Source organism: Cynocephalus volans, chromosome 15 (genome assembly GCF_027409185.1).
Source record: "Cynocephalus volans isolate mCynVol1 chromosome 15, mCynVol1.pri, whole genome shotgun sequence".
Taxonomy (NCBI): Eukaryota; Metazoa; Chordata; class Mammalia; order Dermoptera; family Cynocephalidae; genus Cynocephalus; species Cynocephalus volans.
Window position 1 is genome coordinate 73922437 of NC_084474.1, and position 12181 is coordinate 73934617.

Consider the following 12181-nt stretch of genomic DNA (forward strand, 5'->3'; position numbering starts at 1 on the left):
CATTTTGCAAATGAAGAATCAGGCTCCTTGCCCGTGGAGGCACACCCAGAAGGTGGCACAGTCTGATTCCAGCCTAGTCTATTGTGGCTCGAAAAGCACATAATGCGAACAACCCCGGACCGAGCAAGACCCTGGTAGAACCGAATAGTGCGTCTCACTTCTTTGGGCCTGGGGACCGTCATATCTGGGAGAAAACGGCTCGGGCTGGTGTATCCATTGGTTGAGTACCTAGATTGTGCTGGATGGCAGATGAGATGCTGGGACCAGTGTCAAAAGGAAAGCCACCTTTCTGGGTCTGGGAAGGCCCTGCAGTCTCCTGGGGGAAACAGGCAAACTCACTACTGTAGGATGTGTAAACTGCCCATTTGACTTTCTCTAAGGTGTCTTCTAGACCAAAGTTCACAGTGACCTGAACACAATTCTAAGAGAAAAGCTCATCAATACACACACATAGATGAATAACTTGTAAGAGCATGAAGTGGAGAACTCTCCCAGGGATGCTTGCAGACTACTTTGGGACTCCGGCTGCCCCTGAGAGCTGAAACAGCCTGAGAGGAACATTCCACTTAAAAGATGGTGGCCTCCTACCAGAAGTGGAAAGGTGCGAGGGGTGGGGGGCGGTAGCGAGAAACTGGTAAAGGACCACAAAAAATGATTTCATTGTGTAATGATAAATACAGTAATTATCCTGATTTGAGGATCACATATTGCACACAGGTATTAATATTCAACGCTGTACCCCACATACAATCATGTTTCGATTAAAAATAAATAAAAATGATTAGGCATTATCCAAATGAAATACAGATTAAGAAGAAAAAAAAACAAAAAAGATGGTGGCCTCCTACTACTTTGTGGAAATTAGATGTGGGTTGAAGTAGAAAGATGTAGTGGGTGGGTGGATGAGCGGTTGAATTTAAAAGAAAAAAAAATCTAACCTTTTGGGTGAAATTATATAAAAATACTAGAGTAAGACATCCCAGGGGTCTGTATGGTGCTTTATAGTTGGTGGAAAAGTTGGTTCACACGGTCTACTTCTTCATTAATGTCCTCTTTTAAAACACCTGAATGCATAAGGAATATGGTAGAACAAAATGCTTAACATAAAAGTGGTTGCCTGATGAGAATGGATGGTTAGGAAGGGAATCAACCATTGCCGTTGTGCTATTAAATGGGAAACATTCCCTACAAATGGAAGCAGTCTAGTATAAAAACTGACATTTGCACCACACAGGCCTGGCATGGAATTCCAACTCTGCCCTCAGACTTTTGTGAACTAAGGCAATTCATTTTATTTCTCTAAGTACAATTTCCTTATCTCTAAAAAGGAGATAACAATACCTGTATACCTAAAATGCGTGCAAAACACAGACTGTTTAATAAATGGCATCTGGTTATTTTGGTTCTTATTTATTACTTTGTTATTAATTATGACATAACTTTATTTATCATTAATAATATCAAAGTATTACTATTAATTTGATATTCCAACAGGGTGTTGGACCTGGGATCCTCTCTTAAAATACATTGATGATAGCTTCTTTTAATTCATTCTTAAAAACCATGTTAATGGATAAATTTTTCTAAGTCAAAAATTAAAAATGTTTGAGGCTTGCTCAATCATTCATCTGGTGGCAGGAAAAAAACAAAAGCAAAACTCTTTTACCAGGTAACAAATGAACAGTTACAGAAAAACTTCAAAACAGCCAACCATACTGAAGTTGGTATTGCTCTCACGAACACTATACTCTCGATCACAGTGTTCAGATACTGCTTCATAGCAGAAAATAGGAATTTTATTTAGTAAATCATACTTCATATTGTAGAATTACATATGAACTTTTATTTCTCTTTTTGTCTCTCCTCCTTTTGCTTTCTATTTTATTTAATGAAGAGCACTGTGACTTCCAGGCATCCCAAAACCTGAAAATGTTTCATAACCATGGCCTTGGTTGGTGCTCTTATTTCCTATCACTGTGGCCTCCTAGCAGGTTTTCCTGCTCTCCATCCCCCTTCCCACGGCCCATCTATCTCCATACTATAGTCATTAATTTTCTAAACATTAAGTTCACTGATAACATTACCCTCTGCTCACAGATCATCAACACCTCCCTCTCCTTTCAAATAGAGCTCATCCTCATGCTTCCACTGGCTCTGACTTTCCACACTGTGTCCATTCTGTTTTTCCAGACTCCACACCTCAAGTGCTCTTCACACATACTAGGTTCTAACCTACAAATGCCCTGTACTTTACTACGTTCATGCTGGAGTGTGTGTGTGTGTGTGTGTGAGTGTGTGCTTAGTTTCAGTCATCATTTAAAAATTAGAAAAGTTTCCATTAACATTTGATTTTTATTCCTCTTTTTTAAAAAAATCAGGATATCTGGCAAAATGGAACTCATATTTCTGCATAGCAACAGTGGGCTAAAGCTGCTAACAGTTTCTACATCATTCTCTTCAAGCCTGTGCTGGGTTCTCTCAATCTGAAAACTTGTATTCTTCCTTTCCAGGAAATTTTTCTTGTATGAATTCCTCAATAACATCTGCTCATCCCCACCCCTACCCCAGATTTTCTGTTCTTTATTTCTGAAAACTACTGTTTGGACATTCTTATATAAACATGGAAGTTTTAATATCAGATGTTTTGTTTAGAAAGATTTTTCACTTAGCAATTTAGAGGATAGTGCAGAAACAAATGGGGTTTAAACCAGGAAGAGCAGATAGATATTTAAATAGACAATACTAGAAAGATTAAGGACTTGAACTGATTCCAAGGCACCAGGACAAACAAGAGTGAGAAATAATAAATATGATGGACCTTGTTGACAATATGGAGAGTAAGAAAGAGGGAAGAGTTGAGAAAGACCACCAGATATTGAGTAGATCTTGGAACCCTAAAAGGAGGTGTGAAAATACACTGGGAAATCATTGGATTATTTGAATCAATGGAGTGACATGATCAGATTTAGAAGTTTAAGATTATTTATAAAATTAATGGGTAAAAGTTTGATGAGAAATAGGATATTTACATAGTCTCAAAGTATCTACCTAAAATTCACTTATTAATTACAAAGGGGAAAAATAGTAACTTTATAATGATAAACTTGGAGAATACCACCTCAATTAGATAATCAAAGCTAACATCACCAATACAGGGACAAGAAGCATGTGCCTCCAGATATGATGCACTGAGAAGAACACAATGTCACTTCTGCGATAATCTTTTCAAAAATGCATAACCTGAATGTTAATATAAAGAAAACATCAGACAACCCAAACTGAGGGATATTCTATAAAATGATTAATCTGTACTCTTCAAAAATAGCAAAGTCATGAAAGACAAGAAAAATTGAGGAACTATATCAGATTAAAGGTAGGTAAAGAGATATGGTAACTTAATGCAGTATGTGGTTCTGGATTAAGTCCTAGACTGGGAAAAATTATTGTTATAAAATAGATTATTAAGACAATTGATGAAATCTGAATATTGACTATGGATTAGATAATAGTATTTTTTGTCAATGTTAAATTTCCTAATTTCAATAATTATACTGTAGTTATATAAGAGGATGTCCTTGTTCTTAGGAAATATATGCTGAAATATTTAGGGGCAAAGGTGCTTGATGTCTGCATTTTACTCTCAAAAATTTTAGAAAAATAATATATATTAGATAAATAAAATAATACGAAAAGTGGGGCAAAATGTTAACAGTCAGTGAGTCTTGGTAAAGTGTATAAAGTTCAGGAGAGCTCCAAACACAGGTACAAGAAACGACAGGTGGATCTGGGGCATTTATCAGAATGATTGAGTAGCTAAGCTGGTAGTTCCCTCATGTCCACCTATAATAAGTTTGCAGTAGCTTTGTTCATATGCTAAAGCAGTGTGGGAAATGGCCATGGATAGGCAGAGAAATGTCCCCCCTTTGGCTAATAAATTCCAGGAGCCCTGGGGAGCATCAACTCCCAGAAGACAAATAACTGGCAAAACTCCCTACTTTTGTATGGCTTTGCTCCTTCCCCACGATCTCTGTAGGTAGGTCACGGAACACAGAACAGCTGGTGCACAGGTATTCTCAAATACAAAGCTGAAGAGAGAACCAAAAATCATCGTTTGTGTACAACCAATGACATGAAAAAGACATCAAAAATCATCAAAAGAAGAGTTAACACTGAAAGAAACAGAATAGAGCAAAAACCCCATGACTTTATGATAAATATAATGAATATCTTCAGAGAGATGAGAGATAATCCATAGATAAGGGTCAATGGTTCCCAAATGTCATTCCCATGTGGAATGACATATTTAGCATTTGGCAGCCCCCACATTAGGTCCTTTACACACAGAGTTATTGTAGTAGAAAATGCCACGTAGAAGCCCTGAAACGGACTCCATGCAGAAATTAAAAACAGCATCACATACCAGGAGTAATGGCAAAAATTAATGCCACCCTCAAAGACTTAAGGGATGCAGGGATAGTGGTGCTTCTCCACACCCATTTAGTTAATTTATCTGGTCCCTGCGACTGCTGTGTTGAATGTAGTGTCTTTCCTAGAGCTGATTAACACAGCCTCAAGTACATGATCTGCAGCTTTATATGGTGTGCTTTGTATCTGTTATGTTTGACGTCACCCTGCCATCTTTTTTTTCTCTCTCTGTATTTACTGAGCATTTTTGGTTTTTGTTGCTGCTTGTTTTCTTTCACTCTCTTTCACTGGATTAATTTTGTTTGATTTTTTTCCTCTAGCAGTTTGGAACATGTATATCCTATCCTGCCTCATCTCCCACTGCTTTCCTTCCTTCTATTCGATGCTTCTTCGTAGCACTGGGCTTCGTAGCACTGGGCTTCATAGCACTGCAGGCAGTGAGAAAAACAAAATAAAGCAGTGTCTTGGAAATTGCCTTACCTTGTGTTTAAATCACTTCAGATAAGGAAGTGCTGGTTTACAGCAAGATTCATTTTGTTCTATGGGGAATACAGTAGCTTAAATTTTAACTTCACGTTTGTTAAACTTTTAACATTTTGCTTATAAAACAGTCAGGATTTTTCCCACTAGATGGTGGTGTTGTTTCATGATTCACAGAGCAGGCTGCTTCACTCTGCCCTTTTGTTCTCCACTGCCTTAGAAAAGGAAACCGAGGGAATATTTACTAAATATTTACTGAGTCACACAGAACTGAATGCCCTGTGTATGTTATCTCATGCAATCCCTGCAATAATGTAAGTCATATCACGGCATTCCTCTTCTCAAAATCCTCCAGTGGATTCCTTCTCCTTCAGAATTAAAAACCAACGTCCTTACCAAGATGCATAAGACCTCATAGAATCTCCATTACTCCCTCCTCCCATTACACCACAAACCCTGCTACTCCCTAAATTTACAGGACACACTTCTTCCTTAGGGCCCTGTTGTTTTTTAATCAACCTCATGAGATATAAATTAAGAAAAATAAGCCACATCCATTTAAAGTGTACAATTTGGCTGGCCAATTGGCTCACTCAAAGCACAGTGCTGATAACACCAAAGTCAAGGGTTTGGATCCCCCATACAGGTCAGCAGACAAAAACCAAAGTGTACAATTTAATGTTTTGACAAATGTACACACACCACCACAATCAACATGCAGAACATTCATCACCCCAAAAGTTCAATGTATTGTGATTATTGTATCTTTCTTCCTTCCTTCCTCCCTTCCTTTCTTTTATTTATTTGTTTATTTTTTTACCTCCCACTTATGAGTGAGGACATGTAGTATTTCTTTTTCTGTCCCTGGCTTATTTCACTTAACATGATTTTCTCTAAGTTCATCCATGTTGCTGTGAATAGCAGAATTTAATTCTTTTTTATGGCAGAGTAGTATTTCATTGTGTAAATATCCCTACCACATTTTCCTTATCCATGTGTCCAGTGATGGCCATTCAAGTTGGTTCCAACTATTTGCTATTTAAATAGAACTGTGATAACCATGGGAGTGAGTGCAGGTATCCCTTCAACGTGATGATTTTCATTCCTTTGGGTATATACCCAGCAGTGGAATTGCTGGATCATATGACAGTTCTGCCTGTAGTTGTTTGAGGAACCTCATGCAAAGATCAGTTGACTGTAAGTATGTGGGTTTATTTCTCGGCTCTCTATTCTGTTCCACTGGCCTGAGTGTTTCTTTCTATGCCAGTACCATGCTGTTTTGGTTACTATAGCTTTGTCATATAATTTGAAGTCAGGTAGTGTTATGCCTCCAGCTTTAGTTTTTTTGCTCAGGATTACTTTGGCTATTCAGGATTTTTTGTTGTTCCATGAGAATGTTAGGATTTTGTTTTCTATTTCTGTATTTTGTATTTCTATTGGTATTTTGATGGAGATTGCATTGAATTTGTAGATTATTTGGGGTGGGAAGCCTAGCTCTCTTGATTTCTTGTTCTGCTAGTTCACTGTTGGAGTATAAAAATGCTACTTTTGTTTTGTTTTGTTTTGTTTTTTGGCATGTTGATTTTGTATCCTGCGACTTTACTTAAATCATTTATCAAGTCTAAGAGTTTTTTTTTTTTTTTTTGTAGACTCTTTAGGCTTTCTTATATATAGGATTATGTCATCTGCAGACAGGGATAACTTGACATCATCTTTGACAATCTGGATGCCCTTTATTTCTTTCTCTTGCCTGATTGCTCTGGGTAGTACTTCTAATACGGTGTTAAATAGGAGTGGTGAGAGTGGGCATCCTTGTCTTATTCCTGTTCTTAAGGGAAAAGGTGAAAGCTTGATATTCATTCATGATGATATTGGCAGTGAGTTTGTCATATATGACTTTTATTGTGTTGGTATACTTTTCTTTATACTTAATTTGCTAAGAGTCTTTATCACGAAAGGATGTTGAGCTTTTTCAAATGCTTTTTCCGTGTCTGTATAATCATACGGTTTTTGTCCTTGATTTTGTTGATGTGGTGTATCACATTTACTGACTTGCATAAATTGGCCCACTCTTGCATCCCTAGGATGATTCCCTCTTGATTGTGATATATAATTTTTTTGGTTTGTTGCTGTATTCTGTTTGTTAATGATATATTGAAGATTTTTACATCTACATTCATAAAAGATATTTGCTTATAGTTTTCTTCTTCTTCTTTTTTTTTTTTTTTGGTTGTATCTTTGTCTGGTTTTCTTATCATGGTGATGCTGGCCTCATAGAATGAGTTTGGGAGAATGGCCTCTGTTTCAATTTTTTGGAATAGTTTGAAGAGAATTGGCATTATTTCCTCTTTAAAGATTTGGTAGAATCCACTAGTAAAGCCATCCAGTCCTGAGCTTTTCTTTGTTGGGAGACTGCTGATTACTGCTTCAATTTTGTTGTTTCTTACCGGTCTGTTCAAGTTTTCTATTTCTTCTTGGTTGAGTCTTGGTAGTTTGTATGTGTTCAGAAATTTGTCCATTTCCTCCAGGTTTTCAAATTTGTTGGCATATAGTTGTTTATAATAGTCTATAATGATTCTTTGTATTTCTGTGGTATTGATTGTAATGTCTCCTTTTTCATTTCTAATTTTTATTTGTGTCTTCTCTCTTTCTTTTTTTAAGTTAGCCTAGCTAATGGTTTGTCTATTTTGTTTATCTTCTTGAAAAAACAACTTTTTTATTGTTCTTTTGTATCATTTTTGGGATTTCTATTTCATTTAGTTCTGCTCTGGTCTTAATTAATTCTTTCCATCTACTAAATTTGGGATTGGATTGCTCCTGTTTTTCTGGTTCTTTGAGGTGTAATGTTACATAGTTTATTTGAAGTCTTTCTATCCTTTTGATGTAAGTGTTCATTGCAATAAACTTCCTCTTAGTACTGCTTTTGCAGTATCTCTCGGGTTTTGGTATGATGTGTCTTTATTTTCATTAATTTCAAGAAATGTTTTGATTTCCTATTTAATTTCTTCTTGGACCCATATATCATTCAGGAGCATGTTGTTTAATTTCCATGTATCTCGGGCCGAGCCCGTGGCGCACTCAGTAGAGTGCGGTGCTGGGAGCGCAGCGATGCTCCCGCCGTGGGTTCGGATCCTATATAGGAATGACTGGTGCACTCACTGGCTGAGTGCCGGTCACGAAAAAACAAAAACAACAAAATAATAATAATAATAATAATTTCCATGTATTTGTATAGATTCCAGAGTTTTGGTTGTTATTGATTTCTTGTTTTAATCTGTTGTGGCCTGAAGAGATACATTAAATGATTTCAATTTTTTAAAAATTTGTTGGGACTTGATTTTTGACCTAAATGTGGTCTATCCTGGAGAATATTCCATATGCTGATGAAAAGAATGTATAGTCTGTGCTTGTTGGATGAAATGTTCTATAGATATGTGCCAGGTCCCAGTGTTCTAAAGTGTGGCTTAAATCCTTTATTTCTCTGTTGACGTGTTGCCTAGATGATCTGTCTAATGTTGAAAGATGGGTGTTGAGGTCCCCAGCCATTACCATATTTGGGTCTATCTCTTTCCTTAAGTCTAATAGTTTCTCCTTTATATATCTGGGTTCTCTGATGTTAGGTGCATATATATTTATGATTGTTATGTCTTTTTTTCTGGTTAGATCCCTTTATCATTATGTAATGGCCTTCTTTGTCTCTTTTTTTAGTTTTAGGTTTAAAGTCTATCTTATCCAACATAAGAATAGCTACTCCTGCTTGTTTTTGATTTCCATTTGTGTGGTATATCTTTTTCCATCCCTTCAGTCTTAGTCTATGTGTGTCGGTATAGGTGAGATGAGTGTCTTGTAGACAGCATATAGTTAGGACTAGTTTTTTAATCCAATCAGCCATTCTGTGTCTTTTAAGTGGGGAATTTAATCCATTTACATTTAGAGTAGTTACTAAAAGGTGTTGTCTTACTCCTGGCATTTCATTGATTTTCATTTGGATGTTTTATCTTTAGTTTCTTTCTTTTTCTTTTATTGTTTGTCTTCATTGTTTATTGGTTTTTGGAGACGGTAAGATACAGTTTGTTTCTCTTTCTTGTTTGCATTTTTGTTCTACCTGTTGATTTTGTTCTTTCTTCTGTATTTACGGTAGTGATTACTATTTTTTGGATTCCAGATGCAGGATTCCCTCAAGGATTTCTTGTAGGTATGGCTGTGTGATAGTGAAATCTTGTAGTTTTTGTTTGTCTGGGAAATCTGCTATTTCCCCTTCACTTCTAAAGGATAGCTTTGCTGGGTATAGTATTCTTGGCTGGCAGTTTTTTATGTTGAAAGTATCATCCTGTTTTCTTCTGGATTGCAGAATTTCTGTTGAGAAGTCTACTGTTAGTCTGGTGGCGACTCCTTTTTAGGTGACTTGTCACTTTTGCTGTTTTTAGGATTGTTTGTCTTTGAGTTTTTCCAGTTTGACTATAATGTGTCTTAGACAGGACCTTTCTGGATTGAATATGTTTGGGGATCTTTGAGCCTCTTGAATCTGAAGGTCCATGTCTCTCCCTATACCTGGGAATTTTTCTACTATTATCTTGTTGAATATGTTCTCAATGCCTTTTTCTTTCTCTTCCCCTTCAGGAACACCCATGATTTGGATGTTTGTGCACTTAAGGTTGTCTTGTGTTCTATCTCTCTCAGATTTTCTTCATTTTTCAAAATTCCCTTTTCTTTTCTTTCTTTTCTTTCCTTTTTTTTTTGTCTGCCTGAGTTATTTTGAGTAGATTGTCTTCAACATCAGAAATTCTTTCTTACGCCTGCTCTAGCCTACTGCTTAAGCTCTCTGTTGTGTTTTTTATTTTGTTCAATGACTCAGTCCCATGAGTTCTGCTACATTCTTTTTTAAAGTATTAATCTCTATATAAATTTCCTCCTTAATATCCTGGATAGGTTGCTCATTTTCTTGTATCTCACTGAGTTTCCTTAAGATTTTTACTTGGGTCTGGTACTTGAGAATTATTGTATTCCTTTGGTTAACTCATGTTTTCTTGTTTTTTCATATTTCTAGCATCTCTATGTTGAAGTCTAGTCATCTGGTAGAGCAGTTTCTTCTTTTATCACTCTCCTTTCCTGGACTCTGCTGGTGACCCTCCTTGTGTCAATGCAATTAAGTGGTCAGTGGTTAACCTGCACAGTGGCAGTGGCAGCTGTGGCTGCTGCTGTATTGCAGGCTGCCCTTGCAGCAGCAGTAGCTGTGACAGTGGCTTTGGTGGGCTACTCATTAGCCATCAGTGGCTCCAGTGGTAGCAAGCTGCTTGCATGATGATGCTGGCTGCCTGACAGTGATAGTGGCAGCAGCTACTGAAACAATGGTGGTTGTAGCAGCCTCCTACTTAGCTGTGGTGTCCACAGTGGCAGCCCATGCCGCTTCAGTGTCTGTAGTGGCAGTGGGCTTACTTTGTGGCACAGGGGCTGCAACTGCCTCCCTGGTGTCTGCAGTGTTCTTGGTGGTAGAGGGGTTACCTCATGGGGGTAGCAGCAGTGCCAATGGTTGCAACTACCTCCTTCACATATGTAAGTGTCCTTGGTGGCAGCAGGGTTACCCCATAGGGGTGGTAGTGGTGCTGGTGGCTATAAATGCATCCTTTACGTCTGCAATGTCCTTAGTGACAGTGGAGTTATCTTGTGGCAGCAGCAGCAGTACTGGCATCTGTAGCTGTCTCCCTTGTGTCTGCAGTGTCCTTGGTGGCAGCAGGGTTAACTCACAGCAGTGGCAGTGGCAGAGGTGGCTGCAGCCGCCTCCCTTGTGTCTGCAGAGTCCTCAGCTGCAACAATGGGCCACCACAGGGCTGACTGCTGTTCTGTAGGGAGCTGCTCTGCAATGGGTGTAGTGGATTGAATTATGTCCCCCCAAAATTCAATGAAGCTTAAATTGTGTCCCCCAAGTTTTATGTAGAAACTTAGCCCTCACTGTGACTGTTAAGAGAGTGGGAAATCCTGTTAAGGTAATTGAGAAGTGGAGCCTTGAAGAAGTGATTGGATTGTAGGACCATGAGGTAGTAAATGGATTAAAAATGGTGGTCAGGGGTGTGGTCCTGAGGGCTTTAAAAGAAGAGGAGAGTCTGTCTCTTTCTCTCTCTCTGCTCTCTCTCTTCTTCCACCATCTTGCAATGTGAGACCTCTGGTCACTGTTGCCACCACCAGATGGACTTGGGACTTCCCAGCCTCAGAAACTATGAGCAATAAATTTTATTTTTCTTTATAAATCACCCAGTTTCAGGTATTTTGTTATAAGCAACAAAAATGGACTAATATTATGGCCGACTGTTTGGGAACCAAACCATGGCTCTGGTGACCATGGCGGCAGTGGTGGTGAGCCTGCTTTGATTTTCTTCTGCAAGAGGAACACACCCTGGGCACCTCTAGTCTGCCATCTTCCTGAAAATCTCGCATTTTAAATTTACTGAGACTTGTTTTAGAGTTCAGCATGTAGTCTTTCCTGGTGAAAATTCCTTTGTTTGTTTCTTTGTTTTTTCCCTCCTACTTTTGCCCATTTCTGAATTATTTAAATTAGTTTAGAATTTTATTATAATTTATCTATTGACTTTTTAGCCCTTCCTCTTTTCATTATTTTTGTTCTCATTATTTTAGGGTTTAAAATATACATCCTTAAGTTTTCATTAGGCATTTACAATCATATAGGTCCACTGAGACCATCTTTCCACCCTTTGTGTTATAGTTACCACATGTATTATATCTCCTTACATTATAAGCAATTGTGTGCTGGTTAATGTCTGACAACTGGCTCTAAGAAAAAAAATGTCTGCTGATTTCCATGGTGTAAATACTCCCACCATGACAATTTCAGGCTACCAACTTGTCTTCAACTGGTTTACAAATTTCCTGAACATTTCACAATTGGTTCTCACAAGCCAGTACATGCTAGCTTCAGCATACCATTGACTAGAAACCCAGCCATGTCATAATTTTGCTTTAAACAATTACCTGTTTTTTAACGAAATTAAGAGAAAAAATAATCATCTATAGTCTCCCAGATATGTACCATTCGTTATGCTCTTCATTCCTTCCTTAGTTCTGAGTTTCCAATTCCGGTATAATGTCCCTTCAACATGAAGCACTTCCTCTGCATTTCCTGTAGTGCAGGATTTCTGGCAACAAATTCTGCTAGTTATTTTATCTTCAACTATTTTCATTTTATTTACATTCTTTAAGGCCATGTTCCAGGAATATAGAATTCTGTTTTTATACGTTTTTTTGTTTGTTTGTTTGTTTAGCA